Source organism: Triticum dicoccoides, chromosome 4A, assembly GCF_002162155.2.
Source record: "Triticum dicoccoides isolate Atlit2015 ecotype Zavitan chromosome 4A, WEW_v2.0, whole genome shotgun sequence".
NCBI classification, from domain to species: domain Eukaryota; kingdom Viridiplantae; phylum Streptophyta; class Magnoliopsida; order Poales; family Poaceae; genus Triticum; species Triticum dicoccoides.
The window spans coordinates 159,935,888-159,943,794 of NC_041386.1; the positions used below are offsets into that span (position 1 = coordinate 159,935,888).

General features: G+C 36.9%; 1 pseudogene; it reads right to left on the reverse strand.

Moving 5' to 3' along the window:
- Positions 1 to 6,662: 6,662 nt before the first annotated feature.
- LOC119288806 lies at positions 6,663 to 7,082 on the reverse strand (annotated as a pseudogene).
- Positions 7,083 to 7,907: the final 825 nt, after the last annotated feature.

The following is a 7,907-nucleotide window of genomic DNA, read 5'->3' on the forward strand; positions in this document are numbered from 1 at the left end:
ATATAACATCATGGAACAATAAAAAATTATAGATACGTTGGAGACTTATCAGCATCCCCAAGCTTAATTCCTGCTCGTCCTCGAGTAGGTAAACGATAAAAATAGAATTTTTGATGTGGAATGCTACCTAACATGTCATCTCATATTATTTTCTTTATAGTATGGACATTTGGACTTTTATATTGTTCAAGGCAATAGTCTAGTTTTGACATGATAATTTAGATACTCAAGCATACCAACAAACAACCATGTCTTTCAAAATATCAACGCTAAAATAAGTTATCCCTAACCCATCATACTTAATCATTGATCCATTCATGAAACACACTCGCATATTAAGTACACCCAATGCTCAAGTACGATCATAGTGCCTCCTAGTTGGTGCTCTATAAGAGAAGATGGAGACTCAAATTAAAAAATAAAAATTGCATAAAGTAAAATAAAGGCCCTTCGCGGAGGGAAGTAGGGATTTGTAGAGGTGCCAGAGCTCAAAGTGAAAAAACTTTTGGGAGGTGTGTCCTTCCCACCAACGAAAACGACTTAAGAGTTCCCAACACTTTCCATGCTATATATATCATAGGCGGTTCCCAAACAGAAAATAAATTTTATTCCTTTTTCAACCATACTTTCACTTTCCATGGCTAACCGTATCCACGGGTACCTTCCATACCAACACTTTCCAAGGAATTTATTATTTGACAACATAAAGTAAATTCATTTTTTATTTCGGGACTGGGTATCCCTAATACCTTTGCCTTACTCTCGTGCAATGACAAGTGAATAAACACTCATCGTGAGAATAACACATCTAGCATGAAAAATATTGGCCACCCCTCACCGCTCTACGAGCGAAACGAACACACAAAAGAGAAGTTTATTTTGAAAATTAGAGATGGCACATACAAATTTGCTTAGAACGGCAAAATAATACCGCATATAGGTAGATATAGTAGACTCATGTGGCAAACCTAGCTTAAAGGTTTTTGGATGCACAAGTAGTGATCATACTTAGTGCAAAATGAAGGCTAGCAAAAGATTGAGAAGCGACCAACCAAGAAACGAATAATCTCATAAGCGAGCATTAAGCATAATTAACATTGAATAATGCACCACAAGTAGGATATAATTTCATTGCACAATTATTGACTTTCGTGCTTGCATAGGGAATCACAAACCTTAACACCAATATTCTTACTAAAGCATAATTACTCATCAACATAACTCACATATCACATCATCATATCTCAAAACTAGTACTAAGAATCAAGTTTATTTTGTCCAATGATATTCATGAAAGTTTTTATTATATCCTTCTTGGATACCTATCACTTTGGAACTAATTTTCATGTGTTGCTTTTAATAAGCTCAAACAAATATAAGTGAAGATCATGAGCATAATTTTTCTTTCTCTCAAATTAATTTAAGTGAAACAAGAGAGGATTTCTTGAAAATTTTACTAACTCTCAAATAAATCTAAGTGAATCAAGAGAGGATTTCTTCAAAAATACTAAAGCACACCATGCTCAAAAAGATATAAGTGAAGCACTAGAGCAAGTCCATAGCTCATAAAAAAATTAAGTGAAGCATAGAGATCAATTCTAACAAGTCATGGCATAATATTGGCTCTCTCAAATAGGTGTGTCCAGCAAGGAATCAAGACTTAAAACACAAAATAAAAAAAGCGAAGACTCATATCATACAAGACGCTCCAAGCAAAACACATAGTATGTGACGAATAAAAATATAGCTTCGAGTAAAATACCGATGGTCATTAGAAGAAAGAGGGGATGCCACTCGGGGCATCCCCAAGCTTAGTTGCTTGCTCTCTTTTGGATAATAGCTTGGGATGCCGGGGCATCCCCAAGCTTAGACTCTTATTACTCCTTATTCCTTCATCCATCGTAAGATAACCCAAAACTTAAAAACTTCAATCACACAAAACTCAACAAAACCTTCATGAGATCCGTTAGTAAAAGAAAGAAAATCACTACTATAAGTACTTTATCAAACCAATTCATATTTTGTTCTTGCATTATATCGACTGTATTCCAACTTTTCTATGGCAAAAAATCATCAAAGAAAACCATAGAGCCATCAAAAGAAGCACACAACGCAAAGAAAACAGAATCTGTCAAAACAGAACACTCTGTAGCAATCTGACTATTTCGAATACTTCTGTAACTCCAAAAATTATGGAAAATTATGAAGTCCGGAGTAATTTGTATATTTATATACTAAGAAAGGAATGGGTATTTTATCGCTCTCTGGTTAAGTATGAAAATTATTTTCGCGAGCGCAAAAGTTTCTGTTTTTTCAGCAAGATCAAACAACAATCACCCAAGAAGATCCTAAAGGCTTTACTTGGCACAAACACTAATTAAAACATAAAAAACACAATCATGACAGTAGCATAATTGTTCAAACACTCAAGAATAGAAAGCAAAAAGTAAAAATAAAATTTATTCATTGGGTTGCCTCCCAACAAGCGCTATAGTTTTACGCCCTTAGCTAGGCATAATACTTGAACTATGCTCACACGAAAGATAAAAATTGAAACACAAAGAGAGCATCATGGAACATGTGCAAATCAATTTTAAGTCTAACATACTTCCTATGCATAGGAATTTTATAAGCAAACAAATTATCATGACAAGAAATATCTAACATATGCAAAGGAAAGGAGTAAAACATTGACAATCTCAACACAACGAGAGGAAGTTTAGTAACATGAAAATATCTACAACCATATCCCTCTCTCATAATAATCACATGTGGGATCATATTCAAATTCAACAACATAGCTGTCACATAACATATTCTCTACATGATCCACATGCATGCAAAGTTGACACTCTTCCAAAATAGTGGGACTATCATCAAATAAAGTCATGACCTCTCCAAACACACTTTTAATATTATTGCAAACATATTCATCATGAGGCTTAAATAAATTTTCAAGATCATAAGAAGAATCACCCCAATCATGATCATTGCAATAAGTAGTGGACATATCAAAATTAGCACCCCAAGCTTGGGGTTTTGCTTATTATTAGCACAATTGACATTAATAGAATTTATAGTAAAATCATTGCAATCATGCTTTTCATTCAACGAGCTATCATGAATCACTTCATAATTTTTTCATCACAATTTTTAGATTCACGAATCTCAAGCAAAACTTCATAAAGATAATCTAATGGACTCAACTCACTAGCAATTGGTTCATCATGATTGGATCTTTTGAAAAGATTAGCAAGTGGATGAGGGTCCATATCAATATATTATTATAAAGAAAAGATGCAAGCAAATAGAAGGCACATGGTACACAAGTAGAAATAGCAAACATGAGATCTGACGAGAAAAATGCGAACGAAAAAGAGGGCGAATAAAAATGGCAAATTTTTGTGAAGTGAGCGAGAGGAAAACGTGAGGCAAATGGAAAATAATGTAAATTACGAGGAGATGGGATTTGTGATTAGGAACCTGGTATATGTGGATGATCCTCCCTGGCAACGACACCAGAAATTCCTTTTGATGTTGCTTGAAGCTATGTCGGTATTTCCTCCAAAGAGGAAGGGATGATGTAGCATAGCGGCGCTAGGTATTTTCCTCAGATATGAAACCAAGGTTATCGAACCAGTAGGAGAACCAAGCAACACAACGTAAACAACACCTGCACACAAATAACAACTACTTGCAACCCGACGTGTAAAAGGGGTTGTCAATCCCTTTCGGGTAGCGGTGCCAAAAATTGGCAAACGGACATGAGATAAATTGTAGTAGATATTGATAGATCGAACGCCAAATAAAATAAATTGCAGCAAGGTATTTTTGTATTTTTGGATTTAATATATCTGAAAATAAAAGAAAAGGAAAATATATCGCAAAGGCAAATAATATGAGAAAGAGACCCGGGGGCCGTAGGTTTCACTGGTGGCTTCTCTCGAGAAAAGTAGCAAATGGTGGGTAAACAAATTATTGTTGGGCAATTGATAGAACTTCAAATGCTCATGACGATATCCAGGCAATGATCATTATATAGGCATCACGTCCAAGATTAGCAGACCGACTCCTGCCTGCATCTACTACTATTACTCCACACATCGACCGCTATCCAGCATGCATTTAGTGTATTAAGTTCATGGAGAAACAGAGTAATGCAATAAGAACGATGACATGATATAGACAAGATCTTTCTATGTAGAGATAACCCCCATCATTTTATCCTTAGTAGCAACGATACATACGTGTCGGTTCCCCTTCTGTCAATGGGATCAAGCACCGTAAGATCGAACCCACTACAAAGCACATCTTCCCATTGCAAGATAAATAGATCAAGTTGGCCAAACAAAACCCAAATATCGGAGAAGAAATACGAGGCTATAAGCAATCATGCATATAAGAGATCAAAGAAACTCAAATACTTTCATGGATATAAAAAGATAGATCTGATCATAAACTCAAAGTTCATCCGATCCCAACAAATACACCGCAAAAAGAGTTATATCATATGGATCTCCAGGAGACCATTGTATTGAGAATCAAACGAGAGAGAGGAAGCCATGTAGCTACTAACTACGGACCCAAAGGTCTACAAAAAATTACTCACACATCATTGGAGAGGCACCAATGGAAGTGGTGAATCCCTCCATGATGGTGTGTAGATTGGATCTAGTGGTTCTGGACTCTGCGGCGGCTGGAATTGATTTTCATCGACTCCCCTAGGGTTTCTGGAATATTGGGGTATTTATAGAGCAAAGAGGCGGTCCGGGGGGCACCCAAGGTGGGCACAACCCACTAGGGCGCGCCTGGGCCTCTTGGCACACCCTAGTGGGTTGTGCTCTCCTTGGAGCCCCCCAGGCGCAACCTTGGCCCATTAGGTGTCTTCTAGTCCAAAAAAAATCTCCGTAAAGTTTCGTTGCATTTGGAATCCGTTTGGTATTGATTTCCTACGATGTAAAAAAACATGCAGAAAACAACAACTGGCACTTGGCACTATGTCAATAGGTTAGTACCAAAAATTGATATAAAATGACTATAAAATGATTATAAAACATCCAAGATTGATAATATAACAACATGGAACAATCAAAAAGTATAGATACGTTGGAGACGTATCATGACCTTGTGAACTTATGCATAGGGGTTGGCACACATTTTCGTCTTGACTCTCCGGTAGAAACTTTGGGGCACTCTTCGAAGTTCTTTGTGTTGGTTTGAATAGATGAATCTGAGATTGTGTGATGCATATCGTATAATCAAACCTGCAGATACTTGTGGTGACATTGGAGTATCTAGGTGACATTTGGCTTTTGGTTGATGTGTGTCTTAAGGTGTTATTTTAGTACGAACTCTAGGGCTGTTTGTGACACTTATAGGAATAGCCCAATAGATCGATCAAAAAGAATAACTTTGAGGTGGTTTCATACCCTACAATAAGCTCTTCATTTGTTCTCTGCTATTAGTGACTTTGGAGTGACTCTTTGTTGCATGTTGAGGGATTGTTATATGATCTAATTATGTTATCATTGTTGAGAGAACTTGCACTAGTGAAAGTATGAACCCAAGGCCTTGTTTCGAAGCATTGCAATACCATTTTGCTCACTTTTGTTACTAGTTATCTTGCTGTTTTTATATTTTCAGATTACAAAGACCTATATCTACCATCCATATTGCACTTGTATCACCATCTCTTCGCCGAACTAGTTCACCTATACAACTTACCATTGTATTGGGTGTGTTGGGGACACAAGAGATTCTTTGTTATTTGGTTGCAGGGTTGTTTGAGAGAGAACATCTTCATCCTATGCCTCTCACGGATTAATAAACCTTAGGTCATCCACTTGAGGGAAATTTTCTATTGTCCTACAAAACTCTGTGCTTGGAGGCCCAACACGAGTCTACAAGAAGAAGGTTGCATAGTAGACATCAAGCTCTTTTTTGGTGCCGTTGCCGGGGAGGTTAGCGCTTAAGGTATATCTTTATATCTTGCAATCGAATATTTTAGTTTCTTATTTTATCACTAGTTTAGTCTAGAAAAGAAAACTACAAAAAATGGAATTGAGGTTGCCTCGTATGCTTCATCTTTTTAATGTCTTTCGTGAAAATAAGGACTCTGATAATTGTGCCAAAGTGTTAGAAAAAGAATGCATTAAAAGGTTTGGCACTGAATCTTTGTATGATGAGCATGATTGCACTGTTGTTAGTATTAATTTCTTGAATAACCATGATGCTAATGATATGCAAAGCCATAAGCTTGGGGATGCTATGTTTGATGAAGATGATATTTTTTCTCCCCCAAGTTTTGATGAGCAAATTTATTATGATGATAGCATGCCTCCTATTTATGACTAGTAAGCTTGTACGTGCAACGCACATCTGGACTAACACAGATTATATCAAACATCCATACTTATAAATAATGCAACCTATATTGTTCTAGAAAATATGAAAATGTCATCTATAAAATGAATAAATATATTATCTAAGATGATAAGTACCATCATTTTTGCAAAATATTCCTGGGATAACAACTTAATTATTTGAACTAAATTGTTTGACAATTTGCACATAAATAAAGAGCTGATTTGAACAGTGGGCAGAAAGGTCTATTCAGAAATCAAACAAGGTATCCGAGGCTCCAAGTTGTCATAAATATCCCATCACTTCTTCTCCTCTTTCTCCATGCAGGTAGCCATCTTCACCCAAGCTCCTAACTGGTGCCAGTTCATCCTCTCAACACGGAGCTTGCCATATATCTTGTACGCCTTCACGTCATCTACAGCCTTCACAACTTCGACCAAGCGCTTCTTGCTGCCGCGAGTGATGGTCGACTTGGATGGTCGTAGAAAGCTCATCTGGAGTAGAATCATCAGCCTTGGAACAAGAGAGCGGTTAAGGAGGTGCAAACATATGAACATATAAAATACAAAGAGAAAAAGAAATAGGCACCATACCGTGTACTTGCGAGCACAACTTGGGAAGATAACAAGCTTGGTCTTGTATCTTGAGCCTCTAGACATTAGACTGCATACCCCCTCAAGTGACATGTTCTCGCGGCACTGGTCCAAAGAAATGCCCATGTTCAGAACAAGCTTCTTTAAGATGCTCGCCGCCTGCACTTACAAGTTTATAAACATCGGCAGATGATAAAATAAAGTTCTATAATAACACCAGTTCCACAACGGATAACCCATCTAGCACCTGAACTTAAACTCATGCATCATGCGTTATTTGTAGATGGGAGGAACAAATAAAAGTTACAAAGACAACAGAAGTTTCATTAATGCAAAAAAAACTTTTCTGTAAATAACAAAAGTAGGTATGCCAGAAGTAGATGCAATGTTAGAACCATGGAATTTACTTTCTTATAGAGCACATTTAAAATTTTCCATGTCCAGTTAAAACCAATTACGGTATTTGATAATGCTACATCACTCTACGTCTATTCAAAGATGGAGGAACAAGAATAAAGAAACGAATAATCACCTTGAGCTTCTGAAGGGCTATATGTATGTGGCTATACTTGTTCTGGAGCTGCACTTGGCCAGGTGTCCAGGGAGCTAGCTGCCATTGCTGAAATGTTAGGTCTATAAACCAGGCACACCCTCAGGTTGTTATCCATCTGCGAGAATAAGATGTGTTGGGCTGTTATATTTCCTGATATTTTCTAAACCTGTAATGATAGTGGAATTGTCTATAGCACTAAAAATTGGCGCAATTGAAGGGAAACTGTGACGTAGTTCTGGATAGAAACATATGATGTGACAAGGTTAGTAAAATCCAGATTATCAAACAACAAATCCAGGTTAAATTGTTGATAGGCTATATGGCAGAGGTGCATACAAATTGAGGTTAAATTGCATTGATAAGCGGTAAAAGAAAAACATGAAAAGGATCAAGGAAAC